The sequence below is a fragment of the Manihot esculenta genome, chromosome 11 (genome assembly GCF_001659605.2).
Source record: "Manihot esculenta cultivar AM560-2 chromosome 11, M.esculenta_v8, whole genome shotgun sequence".
NCBI lineage: Eukaryota > Viridiplantae > Streptophyta > Magnoliopsida > Malpighiales > Euphorbiaceae > Manihot > Manihot esculenta.
The window spans coordinates 21,461,615-21,480,400 of record NC_035171.2 but is presented as its reverse complement, the minus strand read 5'-3'; the positions used below and the strand labels follow the sequence as shown (position 1 = coordinate 21,480,400).

Genomic DNA, 18,786 nt, shown 5'->3' with positions numbered 1-18,786 from the left:
TTTAATTTCTAGTTAAAAAAAAAATCTCTATTTTTTATATCATGTGTAAAGTCGCGGTGATGAAAATCACATTACAATTTCATTAAGCTTAAAATTAATTTTTAAAATTATAAAAGAATATTTTATGGTATAAAAAAATAAAAAAATAAAAAGAAAAAATAATAATAAAATCAAATAAAAATCATAGCACCTAACTTAATAATAAAAGTTTGAAAAAAAAAAAAGAAATACTGAATTGATTTTTGGTTTAGAGCGGAGGGATTAAAATGTAATTACAAAAAAAAAGAAGATAGAATGGCATCAGTTCCTCTCCCATAGAATGGCATCATCGCCGCCTGGGGGATTAAAAACAAAAGAGAGGAGAATTTGGGGAAAGGAAGAATTAGGAAACAGAGAGGGAAAATGGGCAAAATAAATTGCCATGGCCACCAAAACACCCCTCTTCTTTTTTCTTTGAATTTTTATCTCAAAATCCAGCCAGATCTTCTTGACCTGTACATTTTTGAAAAATTGCTCCTCCCTCTATATACCCATCTGGTTCCATTAGCGATGGTAGCTCCCTCACCGTCTTTTTTCTGTATGCACAAGAAGCTCAAAACCCATTTGCTCGTCTCTCACATCTCCTCTCCATTTGCTATTGTCGTGTTGCAGATCACAAGTTGCTCTCTCTTTCTGACTCCAAAGCACTGATTGAGACCCATTTGCTTCATTCTCTTTTCACCGACATTCTCTCTGTGTAAAAGCTTAAATCAGACTAAAACTCATTCCTTCCTTCATTCTTGCAGGTGATAATCGGTTTGTAAGTGGCTAATATTGGTAATTTTCATTTTTTTTTTCTCCATACCCAATATTTTCTATATTTCAATTTATGATTTTTCTTATTTTGATTATTCCTTAATTAACCCTACAACGTTCTATTTTAGTTGTTGTAAGCTGGATCTTAGTGGTTAAGATTCTAAATTTTTGCTTTTAGGTATTATTAATGGTGAAGTGAATTGATAGTTTGCAAATTAGTTTCACATTTGTTGGTCATGGGCACTTGGAAGAAATTCTACCATACATTTTAGTTACTTTGCTGTAAATTGTACTGCACTTATAATATTTCTCTTGTTTATTTCTTAGTACTTGGTGCTTAGTACTTTTGCTGTGAGTGTCTTGTAAATGTTCCAAAATGAAACTCAGAGTAGAATACTGGCATACTAGTGAGATCTGTATTGGTTTGTAAACCATAAATTGGTAAAAATTATTTCCATTGAAAGTCATAAAATAATGATATTGGTTACTAAAGGTCTTGCCAAATTGATTGCATATACTCAGAGTAGAATACTGGCATACTAGTGAGATCTGTATTGGTTTGTAAACCATAAATTGGTAAAAATTATTTCCATTGAAAGTCATAAAATAATGATATTGGTTACTAAAGGTCTTGCCAAATTGATTGCATTTTAGTTAATATAATTTCTGTTAAAGCACTATGCTATGTCAATTATTATAGCCAATTTGAGATAGCTCAATGTTGAGATTTGCTATTGTGTCTAAACCTTAACTACAGGTACACCCATCATTATAGGTTAGAGAATAGTCGTGAAAAAAATAATAAAATAAAATAATAAAATAAAAAACTAAAAATAATAAAAAAATAAAAGGGAGATTTGTTTCCTCTTTCACTTTCTCACCTATTTAAACTTATTTTTCTCTCCTAAAACTCGAAGCAATAATTTCTTTTTTTCTCTCTTACAACCTCTTGCCTCCAAATTTCCCTCTCCTAAAAGCTCTTAAAATTCTCTCAATTACTCTAACAAAGATCAAAAGGCCTCCCTATTTAAGCCTCAAACCGCTAACCTCTGTATTCTTCTTCTTCTTTTATTCATTTTAGGGTAATCTACTAAAATAAATTATTATATGATATAAAAATATTTTCTTTATATGTATTTGAATTGATTTGAGTATATTGTGAACCTTTTATTGATGTGAAATTTAAGAGTAATACAAATTTTCGCATGAAACTATGTGAACAATCATATCTATTCGGGTTTTGTATGTTTATTAGAAAGAATTATGGTTATCTAAATATTTTTTTCATGGAGAATCAATTTATATATTATTTTTATTTTTCTGAGTTATATTGAATTATTTATAAATTTTTAAAATTACAGAGGTAATTTTGAAATTTTAATTTTAATTTTTGTAAGTGCAATTTTCGTATTTTTGTGTTTTTACTATTTTTTCTAATTTTTTGTGCTTTGATTTTTGATTTCATATTATTAACTTATCAAGTGTTAGAATAGACGCAGCAAGGATTCTTCATTGAAGGCTAGAGTTAGTTGAATTATGCATCTCTAAATTATGAGAAATCTTACTTCCTTTTTTGGTGTTGTAGATTTAATTTTTATAAGTTTCATATCTGAATGGATTTGTTAATTGCTATAATTTAGCTTATTTTTATTATTTCTTGTTTTATTTAATTTTATTCTTGTTAATTTTAATTTATCTCGTCATATTTTAATTTATATATGTTATATTTGAATTATTTTCTTTCCATGTAGGTATAATTTTCTTTCCTTATTTAATTTTATTTTCTTACAATGTTTGTGAATATTTTTTTTATGTTAGAATAATTTCTTCTCTAAATTAAAAACATTTTTCCCATTTTTAGAATAAATTAGGTTTGGGTTTGTCCACTATTTTTTCTTTTTGATAATGCAAAAGTTTTTGTATCAAAAGGCCTAACGGGTTTGGTGTAATCTAATACAAAGAGAAAGTTGTAGATAGTATAAAAGAAAATCTGAAGCTCACAAACGAAAATTGCCAATAAATAAACGAAGCCCAACGTGTCACTGCATAACACCAATAATATTCAATTTAAATTAAAAAAATCAACTGAATTTATTAAATTTAAATCTTCAATTTAATTTTTAAAAAAATTTTATTTAATTTTATTAAAATATTTAATATACCATTTAATTTAATTCAATTCAATTAAAAAAAAAAAAAGTCATATCAATCTAAACTCAAAGGTACAATGGATTAAGGGCAGTAACCCTTTCAAGGTCTGACCATCCATTTACTCTTGATCTAAGCAATCATTTCACAAAACCCTAAAGCCCATCTTTCTTCTCCACTCTTTTCTTTTTCCATCTTTTGCCGCCACCCATCTTTCTTCTCCCTATACCATCTTCCTTTTATCAATTTTATTTATTTTCTCTCCATCTCTATCCATCTTTTCCTCTATGATCTTCTCCTTACCATTGTCCTCCCGGTGAATGTTGGTTGCAAGACAATCTTGCCCGTAGCAGCAGCTGCGCGCTCCACCACGGCACAGTCCACAACTGTCTCGCCCGCTCCACAGCACCACAATAGCCTCACGCTCTTTACGGTTGAAGAACAGCCAATAGCCTGCAGACCCAAAGAACACCTGAAGCACCACTTGCCCCTTTTGTTTTCCTTTATTTTTTAATATATTTCTAACTGTGAATTGAGGCTTAACAAGAAATCTTGAGATATGAAGAGAACTGAGTTCTTGAACTGAACTGAATCGATTTACTTTGGGGTAGCCTTCGGTTTGGCTACACTATTGAACCTTGCAATAGTTAGAAAACACAAGACATATCTAGTTTTGCAACACTAAGCTTTTGCATGTCGAATAAAAAAAAAAAACCTCCAGTCCCACAATGACAGTAAGTAAAGAACCGTCAGAGCCAGCATTGCGTTCCAAATGGACCAAGAGCCATTGCCGGTGCGGAGTCACGTTAGGTACAAAGTATCACGGGCCTGTGTTTTAGCATCCATTTGAGACTGTGCGGCGGCACATGATTTGAAAGCCTTTAAAATAAGACAACCTTAAGAATCACTCAATACAGTGTGATTTTAGACAATCTCCATCGTTAAGGTTACATAAGACTCCAATGAAGCCCTTAGGCAATATATAGTAGCAAGCTTCAATAGGGCTGAGCAGAATCCGGTTCAAACCGAAAAAACCGACCGAACCGAACCGATTTGAAAATTTGATTCGGTTTTTTATATATTTCGGTTCGGTTCGGTTTTAAATTTCAGAAATTTTAGTTATTTCGGTTCGGTTCGGTTTTAATCAGAAAAAAACCGAAAAAATCGAATCGAACCGATTAGGGATAATAATATGTTTTTTCAATAATATAGAGAAATTAAATTATATTAAAATTAAAATATTTTAATTAAATTTTAAAATACTAAAAATAAAGTGTAAAAAATTAAAAAAATATTAAAAATCAAAATCGATCAAACCGAACCGAATCGAATCAGACCGGTTCGGTTCGATTCGATTTCTGACCAAAATCGGTTCGGTTCGGTTTTCATAAAAACTAAAATTTCGATTTTCGGTTTATTCGGTTCGGTTCGGTTTTGAACCGAACCGACCGAATGCTCACCCCGGAGCTTCACAATAGGCAGAGGGAGAAAAGAACAGATCATGAAAACTCAACAGGCTAATTATGAGGGCAAAATCATAATTATATATTCATATCAATATAACTGTTATAATAATCCTCACATAATTTATAGACAGGGGATGATCTACAAGAGTAGAGTCACAATTTGACAACACTTTAAGTCCATGATGGCCAGTTGGGCGCAATTCTTCTCACTGGTAGCCAGCTAGTCACTCTCCTCTAAAGAGTATTGAGAACGAACAAATAGAATTATGGTAGGAAGAGATATCAATATGTTTGAGATGCTACTCCTTTTAATAAATAAATAAAAAAGAATAACAAAGAACTGTTGCGGCCCTTTTAATACTATTATTTCATACTTAATTTCCCTAACATTGCATTTTGAAAATTACATTATTGAAAAAAATTACATTTTAGTACCCAAAACTCTAGGCCCACTCCCCACTTAAATGGTCGACATCCTCGTTGATTGAGCTCATCCGGGATCTTCATTTACTTGTTTGGATATTTGATTCTTTTCCTCATTTTGACTAGCTCTATGAGGATCGCTGCTATTTCTTTGCATAAAATTTGTTTACTCGAATACTCATATCAAAAGTCTTGTACTTGTTGAATCGTTTATCTTGTTAACTAAGGTATTAGAAATCTTCAATCTTCTGCAAATGTGACTTGAGGTTGGCATTTCAGTTTTCGTCACGAACTTGTTTGTTGGTTGGTGTGTTTCTTTTGTCCTCTATGTCGACCGCTACTTCCGAGTGATGATAGCTTTGTAGAATTCCTCCTCGACAAATGGCATATTGCTCCAACCTGTTCACACAAGTAGTTGTGTAAATGGAAACCAATCAAGGAACTTTGATTTGCTTACAAAGAAACTGATTGAATCTTCATTGAAAAATGGTGGCGTTGCTGCACAAATGACTTGCCTAACTCTACTTAGCTTTGACTTGTACTCATTTTCTCCTTCTATTCCTTACCAAACCATAAGGTTATTATATCTGCTTGTATAAGACTCACACTACACATAAGATATCAAGGCTATTAATCTGCAACATATGCATAAGGAACTTGTAGTAGCAAGGTTATACTCAAAATAACTTATTACAATAAATTACACAAGAAACAAATGTTAACATTATATTGGTGCCATAATAATAGATTACGGAAGGGTACTCTCATTGGGATGCTACCAACGTCGTAGCATTTCACTGCCTCGATCTCAAGTCCCCTCTCTAACGTACATACTAGTATTCCTTTTGCTATCATCCTCCTCTCAATTATTTGGCTCCTAAGATTGCTTTTCTACTCAACCATATAGCTGAAATTGGACTTGATTTAGATTGACTTGAGAGGGTCTCCTCTCATACTCTATCTCGCAAGTGTATCACTTTGAAGCTCCATCTCCACCCATCACCTTAGAAATAGTTTGTGTTGTCATCATCAAAATTTATCTCCTTCATTCCTTTAACATCTTGCAACACCTGATGGGGCCTTTCATGCGGATAACATCACATTGTGCTCAACTGCACAATTATTAGATTACTTGACTTCCATGCATTTTTTCACTATTTTTTCCAAGACTTGCATTTAACACATCATTACTATTATGGTAATATCTACCACTTCTGTTTACTCCTCCATTTAATGCTTTTGGCTTATTTGTTTTGGGCCGACTGTTTATACGATATGGAGAGTTATACTTCTTTCAATCTCTTTGTTAGTGTAACCCATTAAATCTTGGTCACCCCTTGCTCCACATTGTATTCTCTTAGGTTTTAACCTTTTTTAGAAAGGTTTTAAGCTTCATCATGTATCTTGAATTTGTTATCAGCACTCCCCTAAACTTTTTCGAGTCAAATGCTACATTCGCAAAATAAAATTGACTTTCAATTCTCTCTTCACTATCTCATGGGAATGAGTTGAACTCCCCTATCTATAGAATCTTTCTTTCAACTTCCCATCACAGTTTTAGCATTGTTGATCAAACACACAAATACTATTCTCAACCTGTCTTTACAATAATATTTTTTTTAAATAATATCAAAAAATAAATTTATAGTGAAGAGGAAATCATTTTCCTCCACCACGTCACAAGTACCATAGTAAAATTTATTTTTCTAAGTTCGAACATTGTCTACTTCATAGGCATCCACATTGGAATTAACTAGCAGCACCCATTTATTTCAGCCTTGCCCACTTCATGGGCCTTCTCATAGGAATTAGCTTGTAATTCTTTCCATTGATACTTGGTCCTCCATCACTTTTAGAGTAATGAACATAGTCTCCCTTCTATCACATTCAACCTCTCTGCACAACTCCTGCAAAACACATAGGAGGTCTCTGCCTCGATTCATTCTCAATAGGTCTCTACCTTAATTTCATCTCAGGAGGCCTCTGTCTCAATTTTAACAAGGAGGCCTCTGCCTTAATTTTAACACAGGAGGCTTTTGTCTTAATTTTATTAGAGGAGGCCACTGCCTCCATTCTTGAAGGTGCTGAACTTGGGACCGTTAGATGGCATCAAGCTCTCTTGGTTCATTCTCACCTTTATTTTTATATCGCAAGGTCATTACTCTCTCTCCAAAGGCCTTTAAAAGGAGTATGCAGCACCTAGTCATTACCCCCTCTCCAAAAGACGGATCAAATGGACTCTGCAGAACTAGATCATTACTCTTTCTCCAATTAGTGTACACAGTGGAGCGTGCAGCACCTCTGGTTGACATGTTCACCATAGCCAAATGCACACACCCCTTCTTAACGCCACACTGTGCGTATCTCATCATATATTTTTTTTCTAGGATGAAAAGGACCGACTCCACCTCTCATGTTAGCCTATTTAAGGTGGGACATTCACTGACCCAAGCACGAAGCTCCTCAACCCTTTTCTCTTGGGTAATAGACATTCCAGTAGGATCTCATCCTATTATTCCAATTGTTTGCTGATCGAAACTTTACTTTGATATCAAATGTTACGGACCCGTATTTTAACACCCATTTGGGATCATTCGACATTTGATTTGAACGCCTTCAAACCAAGCCAGCCTTAAGAATCACTCGATAATATGTAATTTCAAACAATCTCGATCATCAAGGTTATGTAAGATTCCAATGAAGCTCTCAGGCGATATACAGTCGCAAGCTTCACAACAGCTATAAGAGAAAAGAACTGATCATGAAAACTCATGATCAGACAACTTATTTTTTTTCCAAAAGCAAAATCATAATTATACATTCACATCAATACAACTGTTATAGTAATCCTCACATCGCTTGTAGACAAGAGGAATGATTTACAAGGAGTAGAGTTACAACTCGACAACACTTTAAGCCCACAATTGCCAGCTGGGCATAGTTTTCACTAGTGACCAACCAGTCACTCCCTCTTAAAAAGACTTAAGAACAAATAAAATTGTGGTAAGAGACATCAATATGTTTGAGATAATATCCCTTTAATAAATAAATTATAAAACACTGTCGCAACTCTTTTGATACTACTATTTTATACTTACTTTCCCCAATATTGTTTCTCGAAAATTATATTAAGAAAATTACATTTTGGTATCCTAAAACTCTAGGTCTTTGACACAAAGGGGACTATGGCCCTCTAACTTTTTAATTTTCTAGGACTATTAAGTAATTTTATCTCAATTATAAATAAATAAGAGAAAAATTACTATTAAGTTTCTAAATTTTTAAAAATTATTAGTTCGTCCTTATATGAAAATTATATAATTTAAAATGTCTTTTTATACTTCATAAAATCAAATTCTTTAATTTTTTTTATCAAAAAATTTATTAAATTATCTTAAATATTTATATTATTTAATTCATATAATTTTAATTATACATATTATTTAATATTTATAAATTTAAAAATAAATACATGTTAATTTATCTAATTTAAATTTAAATAAATTGATAATAATTTTTTAACAAATTATTAAATAATTTAATTTTATAAAATAAAACATGATTTACTCAAGTGATTCTGATATAGAAACAAACTAGTAAATTTTATAACAGGTTAGGAATTTATAATAATCTTCTCATATAAAAATCACAACCTCAAATATTATTGTTATTATTTTCAAATCTAAAAAATTTGCTTCTAATCTTTAAGATTTCAACTTCAAGAATCTTAATTATTTTATTTCTTTTCAAATATTTATAAGATAAGCTATTCATTTATTATTTAATTTATCTTTTTATACAATCACTTTTTATTATTAAAAAATAGTAGTTTTGTTTACCTCTATTTATACAATTGAAATTATATGTTAAAACTATTTAATTAAATTTATAAAAATAAATTTTAAATTTTTAGAAAAAGAAGGATTTTAAGTAATGATTAAACTATTTAATAGCTTTCATAAACAATTTAGATTTAAAAAAATAAATCTAGAAAAAATGAGTTTAATAAGTTGCAAATTAAATTATATATTTATTTTTTAAGTCTCAAACATATAAAAATCAAATAGTGTTTATATGAATAATAAACTAAATTATACAATCATGATTGGATAATAATTAGAACTGTTGAAACTGATATATATTATATTCTTTTCTATTAAAAGAAGTAACGGATTTTATAGATTGAAATATGTGAGATATCTAGAACTAATATATAGGTGCTTATTATATAAATAAGTGCACTGAACTGACTCGTTTGAAAATTTTATTTATATGAAAAATAACTTGTGTGTATGAGAGGTTGTGCAACTCCTGACAAAAACCTTATGAGAGATTGAGTTTTTAAAATATTTGTAAGAAAGACAAAAAGTTAGCACTAAAAATCTTTCTCTTCTCAATCCCTTAAAATGATTATAAGGTTTTTCTATTGTCATTCTATATAGAAATCGTGGATATCGAACACTTGAACTGTTTGTAATTTGTGACAATCTAATAAAAGTAACGATGTCGTATTGTACCATAAAAAAAATAAAAGATATTTATTTTTTAAAATATTATTATTTTCTTTATTTAAATATAATTTATGTTGATGAAAAAAAATTATTGTTTAATTTTTTTCGCTGGGTTGGATTGAAACTGTCTTATACGAGAAAAAGAGACAGCATATAGAAAAATACATTTAATATCTTTATCTAATTTTTTTTATTTAAAATTCATATTTCCATTAAATTACATGACTTCAAATTCCACGTGATGTCTAGAATTGGAAAGCAAGAGATCAAATCAACTTTATTTTACAATTATTATGTTGTCTTACACACACATATCCAACATAGCAACGGAATAGTTTAACAATAATTTAAAATTATTTTAAAATTAATTTAAATTTTTTATTATATATGATAACTAAATTTTAATAAATAGATTAATTTATATTTAACAGAATTATAATTTTATTAGTAATGATTTTTTTTTTGTAAAAATGTAGTCAAACTACTAATTTATATTTCACATTATAACTTAACTTTATAATTTTAGACAATAAAATTATTTTTTTAATACATTATAATTAAATTAATATATTAATTAAAATTATAATAAATCTGACAATTAAATTTCAAATAAAAAAATCATATGTACAAGGGGTTCTTACTTGGGGAAAAAGGGCATCAATCATCATTAATTAGGAAGCATTTGGCTTATTTTCCACACAAAGAATTATCAGCACTGACTTCAAAAACAAAAACCTCTTTTGATTTTTCAACAGCAAATGACATAATGGATTCATTTTCTAATTACATATTTGTTTTTATTAGGCGCCTCATCAATCACTCTATTATCTATTCCAACTGGTTTATTTAGTCAAATATTGCACTACGTCATTTTTAATTATTGATTATGTTGTAAACTTTTATAAAATGATAAAATTATTTTTCAAAAATAGGTTTAATTTTGCTATTTCATGAAAATTGAAAATATAATTAATGAATTTAGAATACAATCAATAATAAATGTATTTTTTTAAGCTAAATATATGATTTAGCGTATAATTTTTATGTAAAAAATTATTTGGCGTCTTAATTATTTTTTTTCATATTTAAATATCAATAGTTTCTGATTTTACTTTAGATGGTTGACAATAACACAAGGCTCATGTATGTAACTTTCTTTTTCTTCTTCTGACGCATATGAGCTTACAAAATTACGGCGGGGTATTCTTGTTTGGGATTGGCTTGCTTTCCAGCTTTAATGGCAGATTGCTACTCAATATTCTTTAGTTGGTGTATGACTTTTTCAAAAAATCCTAATTTTATGCGAAAAAAATTAGTTGGAAACTTGATTTGTTGTTTAATTTTTAATATCTAATTTTTATAAAATTTATTTATTTAATTTCTAAATTTTATAAAATATAACTATTTAATTTTTAAAAATTTAAAATATATGTAAATCATATGGGATCAAATAGTTATATTTTTATAAAGATTAAGTGTTAAAGGTTAATAATAAAAAATTTAAGATGCTAATTGATTAAAGTCTGTGCTGAAATTATATATTCAAAAAGAAATGTCGACATTATGTTTTACAATTTGATAGATAGATGATGTTCGACAAATTGGAAGAGAAAAAAACGTAATTGGCATTATATTTCGCGATTTATAAAAAAATAATTTTTTTATTATAATTTTTTGTTTTTATTATAAAATACGATAAAATGGAGCCCGAAATTTAAATCATTTGGTGACTACAGTCAATATAATAACAGCTGTCAACTAACTAATAATTAAAAATTAAAAATAATTTCCCTTTTCTTCTTCGTTTTATTCCCTTCATTAATTAATTTAATCGATTAAAAATAATTAAAATTTAAAATTGACTCTCTAAGCGATAGAATTTAGATTTTGAGCTTTATGACTGACTTGTTGCCATCATTACATTTTTTAAAGTCATCTGTCTCGAATTTTTTTTTTCAAAAAGCTATCATTGGCCTCTATTGGACGTCGTAAGCAAAAGTTAAGTTTGATTCAAGCTTTCTATAAAATTTAAGGCTAATTGCTCTGCATCATTCCTTTTCACTTGTAAAGAACTCGATCTCAAATTGTTATTAGCAGAGTAGAACTGAAATAGATCCGCTACGTTAAACGTTTTAAAAATTTTCATATAATCTGGGAGATCAATAATATATACATTATCAGTAGTCTTTTGAACAATCCGAAATGGACTTATCTTTTTTGGGTCAAACTTTTTTATTCTCCACCACATTCCTTGCATAAATACATCATAACTTAATCATCGATATTAAAGGACTTGAAACACCTATATTTATTTGCTGCAATTTTATACTTGTCATTGGCTTCCATAAGACATTTTGAAAACGTTCACATGTTGATCTGCCAAGTTATTTGCTATAATGTTGTTATGAAAATGACGTCTTATGGCATTCTAATATGGATATTCTCCATATTTAGTTAACTTATCAAGAATTTCTTGTGGCGTTCTCCAAGCTGAAATTGCTTGATTATCTATGTTTCTAACCACATTGGTTGGTTAGGGGTATAGTAGAGCAACCTTCACTTGATTATCTATATTTCTAATCACAGTGGTTGGTTAGGGATGTGGTAAAGCAACCTTCGTTCCATTATCTATGTTTCTAATCATATTCATTAGTTAGGGATGTAGTAGAGCAATCTTCTGGATGATATCTTTGTCTTGTTCTTTGTCAAGTTATGTGATGAGATTTTTTATCACATGTTGATCTTGGATTTCGCATTAAAAAACCTGTAGGAAGAACAATAAGGTCAACTGTATGCGCTGAAATTTTCATGCACACAGCTGCAAATGGTGACATTTTTATAGAGTTGTGGACAGAATTGTTGTAAACAAATTCTATTTGAACAAGAGCAAGACCCCAAGCAGTTTTCTTATCACTGTAGATGCAACGTAAAAGATTGCCAAGAGTGCGGTTCACCACTTCAGTTTGGCCATCAGTTTGAGAATGAGCAACACTACTGTATCGAAGTTCAGTCCTGAAATACTTTCATAAAATCACCCAAAAGTAAGCTAGAAACTTCACATCTCTGTAAAAAATAATGGTCTTAGAAATGCTATATAAATGAACAACCTCGTGGAAAAATAATTTTGCAATATGAGAAGTATCATTAATTTTCTTGGAAGGGATGAAATGTGCAATTTTGGAGAACCTATCAATTACAACAAAAATGAAATCAAATTCATATTGAGTGCGTGAAAGACCAAGAATAAAATCCATAGATAAGTCCTCCCAAGGGTATTTTGAAATAGGTAATGGAGTGTATAAGCCTATATTCTGCGAATGACCCTTCTGAGTTTGACAAATTGGGCACTTCTATACCATCTGACCTGTATTTTTTTTCAATTGTGATATCACGCCCCAAATGACCACTCAAACCTCTACCATGGACCTCTCGAATCAATTTTTCTCGCAGAGAAGAACGAGAAATGCATAAATTATTCTCTTTAAAAAGAAATCCATCATGTATAAAAAATCCATCAACATGTTGACGAGCCTGAGGCGAAGAGCAAAATCATCATCTACAGTATACAAATTTTTCAGAAATTCAAAATCCACGACCTCCTGACTAACTGTAATCAACAAAGTAGTCCTCCTACTCAAAGCATCTACTACCTTGTTACTATGGTCAGCCTTATATTTTATAACATAATGAAAAGCTCCAAAATAAGGTGTCCATTGAGCATGCATCTTATTCACATGTTTTTAAGTCTTAAAATGAATCAAAGATTGATGATTTGTGTGAATAATAAACTCCCGCCCCATCAAATATTGTTTTCAAGTCTTAAAGGCCTGTAACACTGCATATAATTTCTACTCATAAGTAGATCACTTCTTCCTAGTATTATTAAATTTCTCACTAAATAAGGCAATAGGTCTACTAAACTACGATAACACACCGCCAATTCCAACTCCACAAGCATCACATTTCACCTCAAACAGTTTATCAAAATCAGGCAGAGTAAGAATAGGGGCAAAATTAAGCTTATCTTTAATCTCCTCAAAACTTTTGTTGGCAGTTTTAGTCCAATTAACTTCTGCACTCTCTCTTTCTTCAAACAATCTGTGATAGGGGCAACAATGCTGCTGAAATTTCTGATAAACCGGCGATAGAAAGTAGCAAGTCTATGAAAACTGCAAACTTTTAAAATATTTTTGGGAATGAGCCAATTTCGAATTGCTTCTACCTTCTTCTCATCAACATATATCCCTTTTTCAATAACAATATATCCAAGAAACATAATGCACTCCATCATATAAATATATATTTTTAAATTAATAACTAGCTCATTTTTTACAAGGCTGTCATGACTTGACAGATGTGTCGTAAATGTTCTTCACTGTAACTAAAATTCAAAATATTATCAAAATAAATAACTACAAATTTGCATAAAAAAGGGCGCAAAACCTAGTTTATAAGTCGCATAAACGTGCTAGGTGCATTTGCCCATCCAAACGGTATAACTAGCCACTCATACAAACCTTCCTTAGTTTTAAAGGTTGTATTCTATTCATATCCCTCTTTAATTTGAGCTTGATGGTAGCCACTTTTAAGGTTGATCTTTGAGAAGACTTTAGACCCTAATAACTGATCTAGCATGTCATCCAAGCAAGGAATAGGAAATCGATACTAAACCGTAATCTTATTATGGCTCTGCTATCCATGCACATTCTCCGAGTTCCATCTTTCTTTGGGACCAATAAGACAGGGACTCCACAAGGACTAATATTTTCCCGAATGTGCCCCTTCGTCAATAACTCTTCAACCTATTCTTAAAGGATTTCGCTCTCCTTTGGACTCATCTTGTAATGAGGCAGGTTCGGTGATTTGGATCTAAAAATGAGATCAATATGATGTTGAATATCCCATAAAGGTGGAAGCTTTGAAGACTCTACTACCCTAGAAAACTCCTTCAACAGCTCTTTGACGGATGGTAGTAAAGATAGTGCATCCTCCACTTCACCTTTTGCTCTAATCAATAAAGCTAGTATGCCTAATAACTTTTGCACTCCTGTAGAAATAACAATAATAGTTTTCCCTTCCACTTTAGAATGTTTCATAGAACCAAAACTCAAAATAGTAATCTTTTTTCTATTCTATATAAACATGTATGAATTCTTCTTTCCCTTATTCAAAGCATCAACATCAAACAACCAACTAACAAAATTTCACAACAATCCATATCCACAACGTCATAGTTAACAAATTCAGTGTAAGATTTACCAATAGAAATAGACACACTGCAGATTCTGTTGACTTCAATTGTCGGACCTTCCTTAATCCATCCAACTTTGTATGGCGAAGGGTGAAGCTGCGTAGGCAACTGCAATTTCTCCACCAATTGCTTAGCTATCAAATTCTCATAACTGCAACTATTTAAAATTAGCCTGCAAATCGCTTCTCCCACTCGACTTAAAAAATCTTCCTCCTTTGCGTCTCGTCCTCCTGTTTCATCGAGCATAAATTTCTTTTTACCGCATAGGTGACTTCCCATCTTCAAAACCAGCAATAGACCCATCATCTTCATCCACTTCCTCCTCTAATTCAATAACCTCCCTAACCACATTAACCTGTATATTCATCCACCCTTTGACCCCCTTGAATACAGTTATGATAATGATTATATAAAACCTAAGCGTGATCACTAGGCAAAAATCGCTGTTCAATCATTTGTTTCATCAATAGCTAGTTTCGTATAGGTTCAAGCCTCCTGCGATAGCATTCGTTTTGAACAGAATTCTACCATGCTGCTGCACCACCCTTTAATTTATAAGCCACAATCGGAACCTTTCGATCCTCTTCCACATTCATAACTTCAAAAAACTGATCAACCTCTACTAACCAATTAGGGACAGATTCTACATCCAACAAACCAAAAAAGTTTTGAAGGCTTATCTTTATCTTGTAACCTTCGTGATAATCTTGTTAGGGATTTGCAACCATAAGATTTGTGACCACAGGACTTGCGAGCATAGGATTTGGAACTGGCTGTGGGCGTTCGGCTGCGACGGATTAGTTGTTACCCATTATAGGGTTAGCTGTCCGATCATCTCTCTTAATTCTTTCAAGGATGCCTCAATTGTAGCGAGTTGCGCCTTTTCATTGTCAACCATGGATGAACTTTGCTTGGGTATCAACTGAAACAAGACTATTTAGATTCCGTTAGGAGTTTTAACTAATATTTTTTTATTAGGAAGAAATTCAAAAAGAAAAAAGTTGAAATTTCTTATTGAATTCTCAAAAATTGAAAAATGTGACAGACGGTCAAGAAAAAGACTATTTATAATGGTAAAACCTAATGCAAAAAAAATATGAAAATAATTTAAAAATAATTAAAATGTAAAATTAACCCTTAAACGATGGAATTTAGACATTAAATTTTGTTACCAGACTTATGGTCTTTTTCATATCTCTAAAAATCATACGTTTCAAAATTCTCTTTCCGAAAAACTACTTTAACCACCAACAAACATTATAAACAGAAATTAAGTCCAGTTCAAATCTTTTATAAAATTTAAAACTAATTGTTTCACATCACATATAAAATCACAAGTTTATTAAAGGGTGATATGAACTATAAATATACTTTATATAACCATAAGTCCTAAATTATTACCTAAATTAATTCTACAGTTAATAATAAATGAAAATAAGTCCAATTAAATATTTTTATTTTTATTTAAAAGTCAAATAAACTCAATTTATTTTTTTAATTTTATGTATTTCTATTCAAAAGCCAAATAAGTCCCCTTCTAACATAATTATTTTCTAGTAATAAAATTTTTTTACAATAAATTTTTATTTTTTATAATTTTAAAAATTATTCACTATTTTCATGTATTTTTTTAAATTTCTATGTTATTTAAAATACTAAATTTTTATATTTAAAATTATATCAAAGCATATTTGGCCATTGAGGAAAAATATTGAAACTTAATTGGTAAAAAAATTCAATTGTATTTAAAAAATTTAAAAACTTAATTGGACTTATTTCTATAATAAAATTATAATAATCATACACAATACACAAATTTCAAAATTGAAACTCATTCTAAATTTTCTAGGCTAAAAAGTATATTGATCTTTATATTCAAATCAATAAAAAAAAAATATTGTAAAAGATTTTAATTCCATTTTTATATATTTCAACTTGTTATGAAATAGTTTCAAATTTATGTTACGTTCCAATTGAGATTCCAAAATCATTTTAATTTCATTTTTATATGTTTCAGGTATGAAATGATTTCAAAATTTTAATATGTTAAAAAATTATTTTAATAAAATTTAAAAGTATATATATATATGTATACACTCACAGACTTAATCTGGCGGTACGTGTATCTAAATAGATCTGAAAAATTTCATATTAATCGTAAATTTTTATTTTAAAAAATATATATTCTGCATCTATATAAGAGATGTAGCTGACAACATTAATAATAATGTACTTTTTAAAATAATTGTAGGATATGAATTTAATAATTTTTAAATAATTTTGGTTATAAAATATCAATATTACACTTAATATTTCCATTAATATTGTTTATTAACTCAAAAAAAAAAAATCGAAGCCATATATTACTGTTAATAACCAAACATGATGTGTTATTGGGAAAAAAAATGATAGTAGTACATATTTTAAAATTATTTTATTGAGAATAATATTCATCACATTCATAAATTTCCAAAGTAATTTCAAACAAGAATATTAAATTTTGAAAATCAATTAAATGCCTTTATGTTCTTTTCTAATCAAAGAAATTAATTACATTAATAAGTAAAATATATGAAATCTAAAATAAAATTCATCAGTTATATCTAAAATATCATAATAAATTATATATCTTCAACAAGACTTTTCATTAACATAATTTTACATATAATATTAACCTCTATTATTTTTTATTTTTCAATATTATATTAAATAATTGAAATAAATTATTTTTTTATATAAATTTTTTAATAAAAAAGAAGTGGATGTGAAGAATAAGGCTATCTTTATGATGAAATAGGAGTAATACTTTTCTTTATTTCTATGTGAAGAGTAATCAAAGATTTGAAATTATAGTAAATTATTGTGAAGTCTATTCATAGAAACCCACAATTTCAAACACTGATATTTTATTGCAGTATTCAACAGACGAAAATAAATGTGTTGACGTGTAAAAGATTCCATTGGACTGCATTTAAATTTGTTTGAAATTAAGGGACGGCGCACCTATCACAAGATTTCAACTTTTTTTAATATTATTTTATTTAATTAAAATAATTTTATATAAATTCACCACATTTTAATATTAAAAAAACAAAATTTTAATTAAATATAAATCATAATTAAAAAAAACTTTTAATGTTAGATTTGTAAAAGATTCTATTGAATTGCATGAGAGACCTATTTGGTAGGGGTGTTAGAATAGTCAGTTTATATTAAATTTAGATTTAAATAATTTTCGTTCATTATAATATACAATTATTTTATTTTATAATTAAATTTATATATTTTATTTATTAATTAATTATTCAAAATATTTAATACTCTCATATTTATCAATTATTAAAATAAATTTTACTAATTAATATTATACTAATTATGAAATATAATAAAAAAATTATTCATATTTTAATTGCAAATTTATTAATATAATAAAATACAATAAAAAATATAAATTAAAAAGTATAATCAAAATTAAATCAAAATAATTAAATAAAAATAAAATAAATAATTGAAATATTACATTTCAAATAATAAAAAAGCAAAAACTATCTAATTAATTTTATAAATTATGCATTTTTAAAACTTATGAACTAAAAAAGGTTAATTTCAAAATAAAAATTATAACTTTAATTTTAATTTTTTAGAAATTAGAGTAAACAATTAAAATACTTTCTGTATATTATTTTAATTTTTTCAGAAATATGATTAATTTTAATTTTATAAAAATTAAAAAATAAAATATATTTTACATATTATTTTAACTTTTTTAAGAAACGTAAATATTTTTAAATTTTATATAATTAAAAAATTAAAATAATTTTCTATATATTAATTTAATTTTTTTAGAAATATAACTAATTTTAATTTTCCAGAAACAAAAAAAATTATGTGTAATATTTTAATTTTTTTTAAAAATGTGATTAATTTTAATTTTACAGAAATTAAAAAATTATTGCACTTGAAATAATTGCAGAAAAATAAAATAATTTATTTATAAAATATACTACAAGTATAAAAATATGACTAATTTTAAATTTTTAAGATTAAAACTAAAAATAAAAATAAAAATAATTGAATTGAAATATTATATTTCTAATAATAATAGAAATACAAAAATCTAATTAGTATTACATTCAAACCAAATACAATTAAGGAAGAGAAGATAAAAGTTAGAATTCGGTTGTATAATTGA

The 18,786-nt window shown here is 28.5% G+C and overlaps 1 long non-coding RNA gene across 1 annotated transcript; it reads left to right on the top strand.

The window, feature by feature from the left end:
• The first annotated feature begins 273 nt into the window (after positions 1 to 273).
• Positions 274 to 1,806, top strand: LOC110626253. Its single transcript, XR_006352492.1, has 2 exons — positions 274 to 1,288; positions 1,424 to 1,806. It is a non-coding gene; the product is annotated as an uncharacterized LOC110626253 (long non-coding RNA).
• The last annotated feature ends 16,980 nt before the right edge of the window (positions 1,807 to 18,786 follow it).